The sequence below is a fragment of the Falco rusticolus genome, chromosome 9 (assembly GCF_015220075.1).
Source record: "Falco rusticolus isolate bFalRus1 chromosome 9, bFalRus1.pri, whole genome shotgun sequence".
Taxonomy (NCBI): domain Eukaryota; kingdom Metazoa; phylum Chordata; class Aves; order Falconiformes; family Falconidae; genus Falco; species Falco rusticolus.
This window is the reverse complement of record NC_051195.1, coordinates 3,111,577-3,126,738: the sequence shown is the minus strand read 5'-3', so window position 1 is coordinate 3,126,738 and position 15,162 is coordinate 3,111,577.

The following is a 15,162-nucleotide window of genomic DNA, read 5'->3' as shown; positions in this document are numbered from 1 at the left end:
CAGTGTAGCAGCAGGACAAGTAACAAGGACTCAGTGTTAGTGGGGAGAAGATGATCCCAAGGCGGGGACCTCACCCTGGCAGGAGCGGGCTGCTTTCTGCTGCACCCAGAGCTGTGCCAAGCTCTGGCAGCATTATCTAATGCAGAGTTACCCAAGTTCAGCAGGGATGCTTTCCTTCCCTGCAGGTCATTGTAGTACCAATAAAACCCCCCTGAAGTCTCTGCATGGAAGTTATTTTTCTCCAGCGCTCCTTGTTTCTGGCTGACAGCAAGCATCAGCCGGTGGTACGAGCTAATTGGAAGTGACCAATGACCGCAAAGCCCCGTGTGGGAGCAAGAGCCTGGCTTACTTTTTTTTTTTTAAATACTGATGTTCGCATTTAAGATGCTCTTTTTTCTCTTCTCCTTCTCCATCCTTTCCCTCCTTGATTTCTGTTATTTAACGAGCGGAAGAATTTAAAAGGGTACAACTGAAAAGTGTGTTTCATAAAAATGAGGATGCGCACTTTTGGTGCGGTTTCACCCACCCCTGTTATCCTATGGGCAAGAGCATGGGGATGTTTGGGTTTCCACGGGGTGAGCTGTCTGTGCCTGGCTCTGCTTTTGCTGGCTGCCGTGCCGTGCCATACATCATCCCCACGAGCCCCTCTTGCCCCAAAGGAAGGGCTGAGTTCACAGCACAGCCCCATGCTGGAGCCTTCATCAGATTTGGGAATGGTACCTCCCAGCTTGGGCATGGCCCAGAAGCCGTGGGGACTCTCCCAGTGAAGATGTGGGTCTGTAGGAAATTTTTTCCTGGCAAAGACCTGCCATAGTTGGCGGGGAAGAGGTTCAGGAGGAACCTCAAACGGGATGAAAGGGGGTTTTGTTATTCAGGCAAGGTTTTATGCAAGCATATACGTTATCAAATGATACTTGCATTACACTGTGCTGATAATAATAAATCAGGATGCCTGTTGCATTTTATTTTCATGATAAGAAAAATGAAAGGGAAGAAAGCCAAGCACTTACCTATTTTGCCAGATAATTTACCTGTAGTCAAGCTATAAAATGTATGTCATTTGCATTTCTCTTCTCTCTTAAAACAAAATGATGGAGCAGAGGAAGGCACCTTCAGGCAAGAGCAGAGCTAGGGGAAAAAGTAGAGCACGTGCTCCTGTTGCATTTGCTGAGAAATGATGTGAGCATTTGGCAGCTCCCCACGCGGTGCTGTGGTACCCGTGCATTGCGTAGGGCAGTTGGGAAGGATGGGCAAAGGGGGACTGGGAAGGAAAGGCTGTTAATTAAGAGTGGGTAGCAAAAAGTAGCTGGCAAACGTATGTCTGTTTCCTAACCTCTGGATATACTTTTCAGATGGGGAAGTTGAAACTGTAAGGTGCTTTAAGTTAAAATTTCATTTGTTTTGCAGGATTTCTGCCAGAGTGCTGTTCCTCTCATTTATAATGAGCTGGAAAAGGTGTGAGTGCACCATCCAAAGCCTTTAATCATCATGATCTTTCAAGCATTTGGCTGTATCATGATGATGGGTCAGAAATTATCTATAAAATAATTAATGTATCATCTGCTGCACATAAAGAGGAGTTTGGGCAATTCAGTGGACTATATGTGCTATTAAGTATTTCAAATACATTCTGTACATTTTTGCCCCCTTTCTCTTCTGCTGGGTAATCCTGTGTCTCTACCCCTGCCGCAGCCTCCTGTCCCTCCTTGGGCTCAGCTGCTGGTCGCCTGGGGAGCCAGGCTCTGGGGCAGGGTTTCTGAGACGGGACAGCATTCAAGAAGAAAAAAGGTTTGCATGGAAAAGTATAAAACCCTAAAGGAAAAAAAAAACCAATAATAATAAAAAGAAAGAACAGGGAAGGGAATTGAGCTTCAGTGGGGCATTGGTTGGCGCGTCAGTCGCTCAGGACACTGATGCCACCCAGGTGTTGGTGCTGAGGAGTGAGGGCTACTCAGCAGCATCGAGGATCTGGTTGCTCTATCGGGGATAATGGCCATACCATTGCTTAGCTAAGGGGCTTTTCAAATGCGAGCTGTATTCCCTGCGTGTCAGCCAATAAATCACTCTATCATTTAAATTGTGAGCTGCTTGCAGAATCTTCTTGCACACAGAGAAGCTGAACAAACCGTAACTGGTATGAGGCACATTCTTAGAGAAAACAGTGTTCATTGCCTTTTGTTCCTCCCTAGAAATTGGTATCCAGCTATTTTCCCCTGAATTTGTTTCAGAGAGAAAAATTGTCTCCTTTGAAGCGCCTCTTTTGAAAAGGAACAGGTCAGCTCATTGCCAGTCAGTTGGTGCAGGCTTCATGGGATCGCCTGCCTGAAGTTCCCACCATCATAGGGTGGTCGGTGTTTAAAATCGCAATACTTAAAATAAGGGCTGTGGTAGGAATGTGCTAACAAGGTGTTTCTTTTTACTTAGCATTAGAAATACTGAAATTACAGCTCCGAGATAGGTAATTGTGTTTTGAATATCAAGTATTACAACTAAATGCAGGGGGAGGGTCAAGGATTATGGACATTTTCATTAGGAAACACCACTAAGGAGGTCTGGTTTTTACTTGTATTATAGAAACTACCACCTGAGTGTTCTAGATAATATTCCCCCCAAAAAACTAGTGGTTTTATTTCTTCTTTCTGCTCAGTTTCAAACCTAACAGGTGCTTGGGTAAATGGGAGCTAAACTTTTAAAGTTATTGTGAAATTGGTATTGGCAACTGAGTCTTGCGTTATTTGCCTGTGAATTGATACACAGGATTACAGCTAGCTGTGGGTTTGGGTGGGTTTTTTTCACTTTCTCTAAGTTAGCCCATTGAAACAAAAACCTCCAACTGTGGTATTTAGATTTTGATGACATAGGTATGCGTATCTTCTATATTGCAAATAAAAGCTGTGGATTTAACTAGTGCCATTTCAGTTCTCTGAGGAACACTTTAGCTATCTTGCTGCTTAAACTTTCTACATCTTCCATCATGCCATTCTCTTACACAACTTTGGTCCTCAGACCTCACTAAAATGAGGTGGATGCAGCAAAGTACTGTGTGGGTGATGTGCATGTTAAGATCTTGGCCTCCTGAAGTTGATGGAGTTTTTCATTACTTTGTTATTCCTAAAGCTCTATTTTAGCCTAGATTTGGTTGGTTTGTTGTTTGTTTTTTTTTATTTAATGCCTGTAAGGTTTTTTTTAAAACCTTTAGTGACCATTTCATAAATGAGAAGGATTTAGAGAAAGAGAAGTCTGTGCATTTTGCAGTCTGAACGCTGGGATGCGTAGGGCTGTAGGACGTTCAGCCCTTTGAAAATCAGATCCTTTCCCTAGTTCATCCCATGCACCCCCAAAACTTCCCAGGATTGGTCATCACTCCCTTTTTTTCCTTCTGAAGGTGAACACACAGGGAGGGAGAACATACGCCCGACCTGAGGAGCTGAATTAGCAGGGATGTAAGCAAAGGTGACACTTCCATTCTCTGTAGCTTCACATCCCACTCCTTGCTTTTGTTATGGTCTCCAGTTTCTATGGCTTTCTGTGAGTTTTCCTGTCTCTTTTCCACTGAATCAAGGCTTTTAGCCCTTAAATTCTCAACGTGGAGCTCTGCTTCTGCCTCTCTGCAGCACAGAGAAGCTGGCAATGCAGTAACATAAGTATAAGGTAAATTTAAAAGCGTTTTCACTTGAACAGATTTGATTTTATCATTCTAGATGACCTCCACTTCCCAACACGCTGCTCTTATCAAGCCCATTGTACCTGTTAAGAGAAATGGGATTCAACCATTCTGACAAATGTAAAGGGAAGACGCTGGATTTTGAGTATTTTAGGGTTTGCTCTAAGCATTAGACCGTTTTTCCTTTGTTTTTTTTATTTACTGGGAAATATTTGTCTGATAACCAGCCTGATAAAAGTCCAATGCCAACTTAGCGTTAAAATTCAGGACCTGAAGCACATCAATCTTACAGTTTCTCTTTTAACTTTAGACTTGTCAGGCTCTATTATTCTCAATACAGTTTGACAGTTCTAGGTTAAAAAGACATCAATTACCTTTTGAAATTACCCTCTCCGCTACAGGATTAGCTCTATTTCTGCTGACTTTGCAAGTTCATTGTGTATCATAGATATTTTGGAGGTGTGGGGTGGGGGGTGGGGGTGTGATGCCTTCAAGTGCTCCCTATAGCCATTTCACTGTGCTTGACTGGCTGCCTTGGTGATGGCTGGGGCACTTGGTGGCAACTCTGTCTTAGTCCTCCTTGACCCCATTCTAGTTATTAATAAAACCTGATTGTGGGGGTTTGCTGGTGCTATTTCACTCCTCTTGCGGTGTGTCCAGCTTGTAAATATGGTGTTTTGATGCTGCACTTACTCTATTAAACATGGAGAAATTGAATCAATCCCAAAGACTGTCACTGCTGTATAACTGTAGGAAAAAAAACACTTTCCAGTTGCAGAGATGACTTTCACAATTTTCTCTTCCCCGTTGGAATGTGACCAAGAGCCTTGCAAGTATTTTTGTTTGGTTTGGTTCATTTGTTGTTTGGCTTTGCGCTGCTTCTGGTTTTTTTCCCTTTTTTTTTTCTTTTTTTTTTTCCCCCCCCTTCCCCCTCCCCCCCCCTCCTTCCTCCCGGAGAGGAGCAGAATGGGCTTCTCCAGGGGATGGTTCAGCATTAGATGTTTAAAATTGCCTTCTGGAGGAACCTCTCTCTAGTGCATCTCCTGTGCCTAAAATGGCTTTATTAATCAATACCCCTACACTTCTGTGGGTGTCTAGGTGGATAACAGAAACGAAACTTCAGATTTTGTTTATAACAAGTAAATTAGTTGAAGACGTCTGGGTTTGAGCAAAAGCCCAAAGGTCTCATGTTCCCCCATTTTACTTATTCCATGACTAGTTTTGACCTACATCCATGTTCTGCTGTTACAATCTCCCCTCTGCTTCTTAAATCTATACAGGATTTTGTGCATATTTTTGGTGACAGTGGAGGAATTGATACTAGAAATGTCGCAATTTAATTTATAACTAGAAAATGGAGGATGTGACTGCAAAGCAAACATTGTGACCCAACAACAGAACTGTCCTAGATTCTCATATCTTGTTTTGAAATTTTATGACAGCTTTATTGCCCAGGGGTACAACATAATCACTTCGCAGTTCACTGATACGCTTTCTTTTAACATCTGTACTAAATGTGTTTTTATCCCTACTGCATGTAAGAGCACTTTTTAATTCTTCAGCTGCAAGGGAGAAAAAAAAAGAAAAGTCTCAAAGTGTATAATGGCAAGAATTGCATTTATTTTAATTTTCAATGTACATATGCTTTGAATATTAACAGTCTTTCCACCCCTCGCCACCAAAATTCTTTATTGTCGATACTGGTTTTCTGCCTTTCATAAGCATTAGCCCTGGATAGCATCACCATAGCTTACTCTGTTGTAATATTCACCAAGAAAACTTCTGAATATCTGAGCCACAAGGTCATCATTTGCAAAATTTACTGGTGGCACTGGAAGAGGTATGAGGGGCTGCAGGATCTTCCTGGCATTAAATCAGGTCCTGCATGGAGATTTTGCATGCTGCAGTATCGGACTGATGAGGGCTGACAGTGTAGATATATCTACAAATCTATATGTAGGTACAGACTGTATCTACATATTCCTATTTAAATGTGTGGGCAAATAAAATCAATGGCTGTTGCTCTGGTTTGCCATTGAAGTTGTACGTGCGAGGTCTGAAAACCAGCGTTTCGGTCAGCGGTCCCTGAAGGGCAAACAACCAAAAAGGTAGTCTTTAACCTGAAAGGTGCTTTCAGTGGCACATTTTTGGATTGTATTGAACAGCTTAGTAAAATCACTCTGTTCCTGAGTAAATAGGTGATGTTCTTACTTTGACTCTTCTCTCCCTGAGAACCGCACTTGGATCTTCCAGCAGCACTTTCTGTGCTCGCTTCCTCTGAAATCAGATTGCCTTTCACCTTGATTTCGGTGAAACTTTGACCGCAGTGGAGTTTCTCTAAACCCTCGCTGCTGTGCGCGGAGCTGATGAAGAGTGAAACAGACTTTGCTGACAATTAGGAACACCATTCCAGAGGAAACGGAGAGCCCCACTGCATTCGCTGCTGAGATCGTTTCTGACACCTCTCAGAAACATGGATGGTACGAAGCGACACAGTAAGATAATGTCCCGGGAAGACCTTTTTCTCCTTGTCCCAGCCAGACCTCCACAGAGCCTCTCTGACTCTTCCTCCTCTCTTTTTCTGGATGATAGATTCGACATTTGCCAATATACTGGTGTGTGTCTCCACAGTGCCCCAAGCTTTCCGCGCCGTGACAGCCTTGGACAGAGGTTATAAATGAGCTGTGTGCCCTGAATCGTTTCACCTGGCTATTACCGCATGCTTCCAAAGTCTGTCATCGAAGGGAGGCTTTTATGTCTCAACATTTCTATTTTCTGTTGCCTTGAATGAAATGGGACCTTCACATGCCCATGACCAGCATAGCATTTTCTCATCTTTTCTTGATGCTCAGATTAAATTAATTAAAATTTAAAAAAAAACCCAAAACCTGTCAGTGACTTGCAGTAAGGTTTTGGGAAGAAAAATTATCCTTAAATTAATAAGCAGAAGATAAGTCATGAAATGTTGTATTTGCATCAATAGATTATTTTTTTTTTAAAATAAAAATGACATTTTTGTTTTCATTTACCAGAACTCCAATTTGGGAAGCATCACCAATGCAGGCAGAGCTGCTGCAACCCCTCTGGAAGCCCCTTTGCCACAGGTGAATGTTGGTGAGCCTCATATGCTGAAACAGGTCATATAAAAAAAGTAGGCTTCCTGTTGTACAACCAGAAAAGTAATTAATATCAAGAGATGGGAGGAGGAGACTGTTGATCATCTCAACCTCTTCTACTTCATTATTATCTGTTGTTTCCTGTCCGTGGTTTTAATGGATTGCCTCATAGCTATTAGGTTGCTCATAACTGATCTGAATTTCTGACTTTCAAGTCATGGGAGAGGGGGTGTAGCAGTTATTTTTCATATTATTTCCTTTCTGCTTTTTCTTTTTGGTATTTTCTTTTTAGGGTATGCACCGATACATGCTTTCAAGAAAGTGTAGATCTATTTCAGTTTTAACCTACATATATTATGCCTTGATTAGTTAAGAGTCTTAAGGTAGTTTTGAATCTTCAAGTTGGCTCTTAAATTGCACACCAAAACCGGAATATGCTTCTCTATGGCCTTCTGCTGCAAGGCTGGGCATCAAACCTGACAATCATCTTTGTTCCTGGAACATAAGGAGCAAATTTAAAGGAAGATCTAAAGCACTTCAAAAAATCCATAAGCAATCAAAACACCTTTCTCTAGCTACATGAAAATAATCCTTTTTTCAAGAGTACTTATTTATTTATTAGGAAGGATTCAGAGGAATGAGTTATTTATCATATGTAAATAGTCGGTGCTGAAAATGAGACCATGCCAGCTTAGCTGGATCAATGTTTTAGAAACCTTCATCCTGTATAGCAAAATTTTAAAATATTTCCCCAAGAAATATTTATACCTGTGCCTACATGCTGCTATTGCATGTGCATGCTTTGATATTAATGGCAACACCAGGCAGTTACCATATCCTAAATAGTCCCATCCTGAGGTATGGACTGCATCCCATCATTTTTGAAGCTTTCCCCTTTAGAGACATTTTGCCCAGATAGTAGCCTTAAGATTTATTTTAGTTCTGTTTTCTTCATTTTGCACCCCATTTGATCAGTTTTATACTCTGTCTGCACTGCACTTCACATTTGTCTGTGTCACATGGACTGCGTCTCCACTTGCTCAAGAGATTCGGAACCTGTTGAGTAGCACTTGACTCAGCTTGCAGAGACAACATTTTACTTAGACCTTTATATAAACAAATATTGTCTGTTTAAAGCAATGAAGCAGCTCTGACCAATTGTCATGTTTCAGGCTGCATCCCCAAAGTGTGTTTCTTACTCAACACCCAGTCAGGAGGAACAAGTGTGTCTTTCTGGGAATCAGACCAAATGGTTATATATGCATTGTTGCCACCAGCGTTTTAAACCTCTAGAAATTTGATGTTTTTCTTGCCATTTTTGCTGTCCCAGGCAGTTAGTGCATGTGAATTATTTCCACTTTGCTTTTGGTATCCTTGGTATTGTTGTTAACATCGCAGCCCTGCAAGCTGATGCTCCTGACATCGTTTGCCACCCAGTTTTGAATGCAGTCAGAAGACACACCTGTGCGATCACTCATTACAAACTGGATAAATACCGCCTACGTGTTTTAACTCTACATGACCGAAATCAGAAGAGGTTTTCACATTAACCTCAGTGAGAGAAATTCCTGGCTCAGGGTGCTCTTGCACAGACATACACCAATGCATGAACTGCTCGTGCCCAGCTCAGAGCCGCCTGCCCCAGCACTGTGAAAATACCACTTTGCATGTTATGTCTGAAAAAAACAGTGGCTGTAAAGGCTCTGGTAGAGGCAGGGAAAGGGCCTTTAACCGTTACACTCCATAACCGTCAATGATGTCACCTAATCCTTCCTCTTTTCCATCAGCTTGAAACTGATGGTACATATTAAAGCAGCTTCGGTGGTCCCAGAGTGCCCAGGGTCTGAGCACGCCAGCACCACCCGGGTGCAAGGAGATGTAGGCATGGGCCGAGGGGGAGCAGGATGGTCCATGGCAGGAGGCACGTGGTTTACTCGGTCTCCGCACATTTAGCAAGCACTGTCTGGATCTGCACTCCTGGGGAAAACCCTCACCAGCACTGGTGGGACTGAGCAGAGCTCACTCCGAGGCCATCTGTCCCTCCAATAATCCATGAAGAACACTGGTGTCTGCTCCAGAGCAACAGATCTGTGACATTTCAAGAGCAGCTGTACAAAGGCGGGTAATGGCTCAGGCAGAGCAACAGATTGCAGAGGGAAAGCAGGAGTATGAAAAATAAAGAAGGAATTGGAGTTTTCCACTCCATACCCATTTCTAGTGGTTTTGCACCTGCATGCTACCCTAGTAAAAATAGGGAGCTATGGGAAAGCATTTCCCAGCCAGGCAAAAAATTACTGAACGGTTGCAAAGCACAGACCCTTCCGCGCAAAAAGGTGAGCTGTCCTGGAGGAGGGCTGCTAGCATTCCGAGAGGGAAGGAGAGGTTGTGAGTCCATCACGCAAGTGTCAGGAGAGGAAGCTTTGCTGGGTGCAGAAAGCCATTTATAAAAACAACCACACAGTTTTGACTGACCAGGCTTCTTCCTTGTTGTGTGACATCTGGATGAGGGAGATTTATCTCTTCAGTGAGATTAAGTTCCTTTTCTGTCTTCATTCGCGATATCCCATGGCATTTCACTCATTGGTACTGAGAAATATCTCCCAGGAAGGGAGATCCTGTCATGCAGACATGAGCTACGCAGGGTTTGTTGTGACCTTTGGTGAAAGCTGGCAGGAAAAGGACCATTATCCACAGTTGTCTGACGCTGAAAACATTCCTCTTCAAACTGCAAAATAATTACTATTATGATCAATGTTCATGCAGTGCTTCGTTTCTGGGGACACCTGTTTTTTGACAGGTCCTTTCTCAGGAGAGTGTGCTGACAGGAATGGCTTAAGAGATATCCTGAAAAAAAAAAAAAGAAAAAAAAAGAAAAAAAAAAGAAAAAAAAATCAGGCACAGCTAGGGACAGTTTTTCTTATTTCTTATAAGGCAAAGTGCAGCCTGGTTCTCACGCCTGGTTGGGTTTCCTGGGCACACTGCAGTGAGATAACAAGTAACAGCAGTACTAGGACAAGATTTCATCAGCTGGCAGTGAAACCCCGTCCCTCCTGGCTCTCAGGGTGCTGCCCTTTGCAGCGTCCCCCATGTGGCCTCAGTAGCTGCAGGCTCCAGCCCTGGCACCGCTGGCATCGTCACGCCACGACAGCACTTCCATCCAAAGCTGGTTTAGGACATTTGCGCCTTAACTCACTCTCACGTGCGAATAATCTCTTGATCGTTAACTGCCGCAGAAAGCAGATAGGAGCTTTTCCTAAACCCACTTATTTTACCCATCGTTTCTATCCTCGTTGTTCTCAGCATCTCAGAATGTAATACTGGAAGGGGTGAGATACTGCGCTGCAGTCTCGGCCTTGTTTCTCCACGTCTTCCTCATCTGCTGTGCGAATTGACTTGGGAGATGCTACAGACGGCAATAAAGACCTTTCGACATTTCTAGACATATTCCTGTTACTACAGCAAAGAGCTGGCAGTAGCTCTCAGCTCATGGACGGCTGTCTGGAAGTCTCATTTTCATGTCTGCGAACGGCCACAGACTTTTGTGTACCCGCAGGTTTTTGTATGGCCGACTCTGTCACAAACTTGTTGTGAAAGCAGACATTCAGCAATGTAATTAAAAGTCGTGAACACTTTATGACTGCCGTGCCAGGTAGTGTGTTCTGCTGTCTGCCCACTTCATTCAGTTACTGTGTGAAATGCCTTCATTTTTCACGGCTTCCTACAATAATTGAGATCATTATTACCACTATACTTTCAAATCGATCTTTGTGGACATTCTTTTGCACCTTTTATTATTATTATTATTATTATTGTGAATTCTTTTTTGTTGGAATTAGTGTATTCAGCACAGTCTCAAGCTCAGGCTATTGATAATGGTAAGCTGCACAAAGAAATGTAAACCAAGGCAATGCAAATATTTAAAAAGCATGTCACTACCACATGCTTTACCTGAGTTTGGGACAAAGCATCCTTTACATCTCATCTGACGTTTTTCTATGTCAGTGCTTTTTCTAATTTACTTTCTCATTGTAATGATTTCTCTTAAATTATTTGCTAAGCAATGAAAGTCCAGATTAACGCTACCACTACTGAAATCTTAGAATTTTCCATCATCACTGAGCCTGCAGCCGACTGAACGGCGCTTCAAAAGTCATGAGCTCCCAGCCGTACTCTCCCAGAAGCTGGCTGCTCTTCAGTGCAGAAGAAAAGGGGAGGAGGACTGAAAAACTGTGCTTTCCAAGGTAATCACATCAATACATACTTTTCTAGCTAAAATCTGAGGCAAAAAGCATGTCAATCCCCATTTCTGTGTGCAGAGGCAATGCATTAGAGATGGATAGGAATGGTCTGTACCTGCTTGCTGCAGACAAGTATAGTCCTTCACGGGACCTGTTCTGGGAATAAGTTTAAATCAGTACCCTGAGGACATCTTACTATAAAAATTGCTGAGCTGAAGTCTTTGCAAGAGTGTTTTTCCAGTTCTCTGCCACTGCAGGACAGGGCTGTATAACATGTGGCTGTACTGGCTCAAAGAAATTTCAAGTAAACATATGCAAATGTTACAAACAAAATCAAAACATTGCAATAATACTAATTATGAAAATCAATAGAGATATGTACTATTGCAAAATAAATTATAGATTGCAATATAAATCACACACTCTTAGAAGCAAGTACAAAAGACTTTCTAATATAGAAACCCTGTTTGAAATTATAATCTCAAATAATTTAGTCACTTAATTTACAATTGCATAGTGGTGTTAGGCATTTCGAAAAAATTCCTGAAGCTCTCAGCTATTTCACAAAATAATCTGCTTCATAATGTGTCTGTAACATGCACAGTCCATATGTTTGTCGACATATAGTCTCTCTGGCTATCAAACGTAAAGCCTTTTTGGAGCTAAACACAGGACTGTGAAGTGCACAATAAATATCGATTCCTATTTTCCACTTAACACAGAATAAAATAATTGCATAAAGTTCTAATGTCTTAAATGCTCGTGGATTTTTCCATGGGCAAAGGCACACACTGGAACACATGGACTTTTCCATCGGCATCCCCCAGGACTGTAGCATCACCATTTTTTTCCCCCAAGGACATTTCAGCCCAGGCATTTTTCTCCTCTACGTGTAGTAACACAGGAGAGAAGAGCGGCTGGTATGATGTAAAGGAAACCTGTGACTGTTGTGGGGTTTTAATCAGCATCCAGAATTCTCTCCAGAAACTTCTAATGTCTTTGACCAGCCACCTGGAAATCGGCACAGATTGCTTCTTCTTTATTGCTTGATGTTTTGCTGCATCGCTCTCCCTAACAAATGTATAGCAAAGTTTATTTGCAGAAAGGCTGAGAAGAAAACATAGTTATTAAAAAAAAAAAAAAAATACAAACAATCTATGGCTTGTCCAACAGCATGTGAAAATCTTTTTTATCTGGTTACTTGACATTCTGTTCATGTACTTGCTTAGCTTTGTCACAAAATATTTCATAGAAACTTAGGGATTTCTGACCCACTTAATGGATTTATTTATCTGTTTATATATTTATTTATTTATTTTTACTTTTTGACATGGGATCTGGTATTCCTGGGGAAACAGTCATTTTTCTCCTCTGCATTGGAAAACTGTTCTCACGGAGCTTTCTGGTGAGATCTTGTGTGCTGGTGGCATGGAGCTCTGGCAGGGGCTTTCAGCTCTTGCCTTCAGGAGAACAGAAGGTAAGAGTGGATTGCTGGGCCCAGCTATGACTGTATCCCTGATGGGATGAGTTTTGCAGTATGACCAGAGGTGGTGCACGTCCCCCTTGCAGGTGCTTTGGCAGTGGCCAGTGGTGCTAGGTGGTTTGTTTGGAGTGCCTAAACAAATGAAGAAAAAATAACCACAGGATATGAGAGTTGGCTAGGCTAGGCATCGCTGGCATTCCTGCATCACGATAATATCTTGAAGCTGTATTTGTTTTTAAAATGAGCCTTTAGAGCAGGTTGGATATCTCTGGGAACAGTTGCCAGATATTGATTCCCCCCGTCCAGGGGGCTAATACAGCTCTCCAGCCCTTGTTGATAGTGGGCTCTTTGAGGCCCAGCCTGAAACAGGTTTTTTCACCCACAGGGAAGAAGTCCACGTCCCAGGACGCCATCTCCCCAAGTGCTAATTTGACAGCCTTATTGGCAGCCCTTGCTGCGAGGCCAAGGAATTATCAGAGCATGGATGCTGGAATTGCCATCCCAGCCGCTGGAAGTCATCCCTTCGGTTCACTGTTGAGCACACTGGCAGCAAGGTCCAGCCTCGGCTGACTGGTCTGTCAGACTGGTGCTATGCTTACTAAACTTACTTAAAATTAATGCTAAAACAAGAGGAAAATATGCAAAATATAATTTTCTATATTTTTTTTTTTTTTTTTTTTTTACCATACAGAGAGGCAGGCTGGTAATGGGTCACATAAAATTCTGTGTTCTCTGCAGTATCATCGGATGTACACTAAAATAGTATGGCATCTTTACCTCTGATGTGATTAATTATTTCTAACATTTTCTCCTGAAACATCGCTTAGTCAAATCAAGCCAGAGCTGAAATACTAAAAAAAGAAAGTAGAAGCAGTTACACTTAAAATATATGTTAGGAACCAACTGCATACAATTTCCTGGAGGTTTAATTTTGTTTGTGCAGTTTTGAAGGACCTGACTGTGTTTTTAGCAGCATGTTCTTCTAGCTGGACAAAACAATCTGCACAGGCCTGATGATGAACTAGCAAAAATCACAGGTCTTCCTTACCAGACTGCTGCATTTGTCTAAGACTCCAGATGATTTTCTGATGTACAAAAATCTATGCACATATATTTTAGCAATAAATACCCCACTCCCGTTAGGAATGGAAGACTCAATTATATTTTGTTGTTATATTTAACAAGAAAGAAACAATACAAATTAGTAAGAATGCATATAAACACAATTTAATAAATACAAGAAAGATATTTACATGCTCCAGTATGTGGAGTTTATAGCCTTGTGCAATGTAATTATGTTTATATGAGTATGAGCATAATAAACGGTAGCAAGTCACACAGCAATGACTGATAACAGAGTATGTAATTCTAATGATATACAGTACCACAGCTGAAATACTGAAAATAATGCCACAAATTGTGTAACAGAGACAAGAGTGGAAGGGTGTTTTGTTTTATGGGTATTTTTTAAGTGAAGGACTGGAACACTACCCAAAGAATGGAAAAAAAATAATCCCCCAAAATGCTCCCAGACCGGAACTATTGCAATCTGCTATTTAAACACATTTTTTTCTTCCATTTTTCCATGCATGTGCACTGCATGATCCCAACGATTCCTTGACAATCCCTATTCGCTTCTCTTTGACCCTTGCAGAAGAGCGAAGCTGTGAGCGGAGCGCTCCCAATGCTGCCACACAGCTCCGAGCCCCGCACCTCACTTTATTCTGCAGCTTTTTGAGCTGCCCACGGGGTACAAGACATTCAGAGTTAAGAGCAGAACAAATTCTTTGCTGACCTTAGCCAGCTGAGCAGCCAGAGATGGAAGACAGACCCTGACAAAGGCCTGGTAACTTGGGTTTTAAATCCTGAAGGAATTTCAGCCTCTCATTTTTGGCTGCAAGACTTGGCTCGTTCAGAGCAGAGGAGTCTATGCAGTTGATGCCCTGGGAACCGCAAGCAGAGGATGGAGTTTTAGCATCTCTTGCAAAGCTTGAAATTTCTCTCTTATTTCCTATATTGCTTCCCAGCCCGTGACCTAAATTATGAGTAGAAGATATTAAGCCTGGATTTTAACTTAAGAGCTGACTACACCCACAGGAGAAATTAAAGCACAGTGTTGTTTTTTGATTTAAGGTAAGCAAGCAGTGAAATGATGCTGGGTTCTTTGTTTAAAGTGCTGTGGAAATAGAACATTTTGAGCAATATTCTGTTACTCTTTCTTGCTCTTTCTCCTCTAAAACCAGTGTCATCCCCCCACCATATTCAGACACAGCACGATCCTGTTTTGGCTTGTTGGTTTGTTATCTCGTAATAAAATGTCATCTAACCTTAATTCCTTACTCCTTCCTGCTCGCTATTAAACCTGTTTTCCCCCAAATCAGCATTTGCCAGCTCTTACTGGAATTTCTTCACCATGAAGTCTGTGGGGGTTTGTGAGCATAATCATGAGTGCAGTACCAGAGAAAACCTTGGGAGAGGAATGTGGCAGAGCTCTAACCTCTTGGCTAAGCATGAGTCCCGCACTGCTCATTGCGATGAGGAAGCAGAGGATGTACCCCCCCACCCATCTGTGGCTGGGTTTGAGGGCTACAGGTGCTCTTTCTGTAAGTATTGAATGTATTCTTTCATAAAATAGGAAAAAAAACATAATCAAATTTGTAA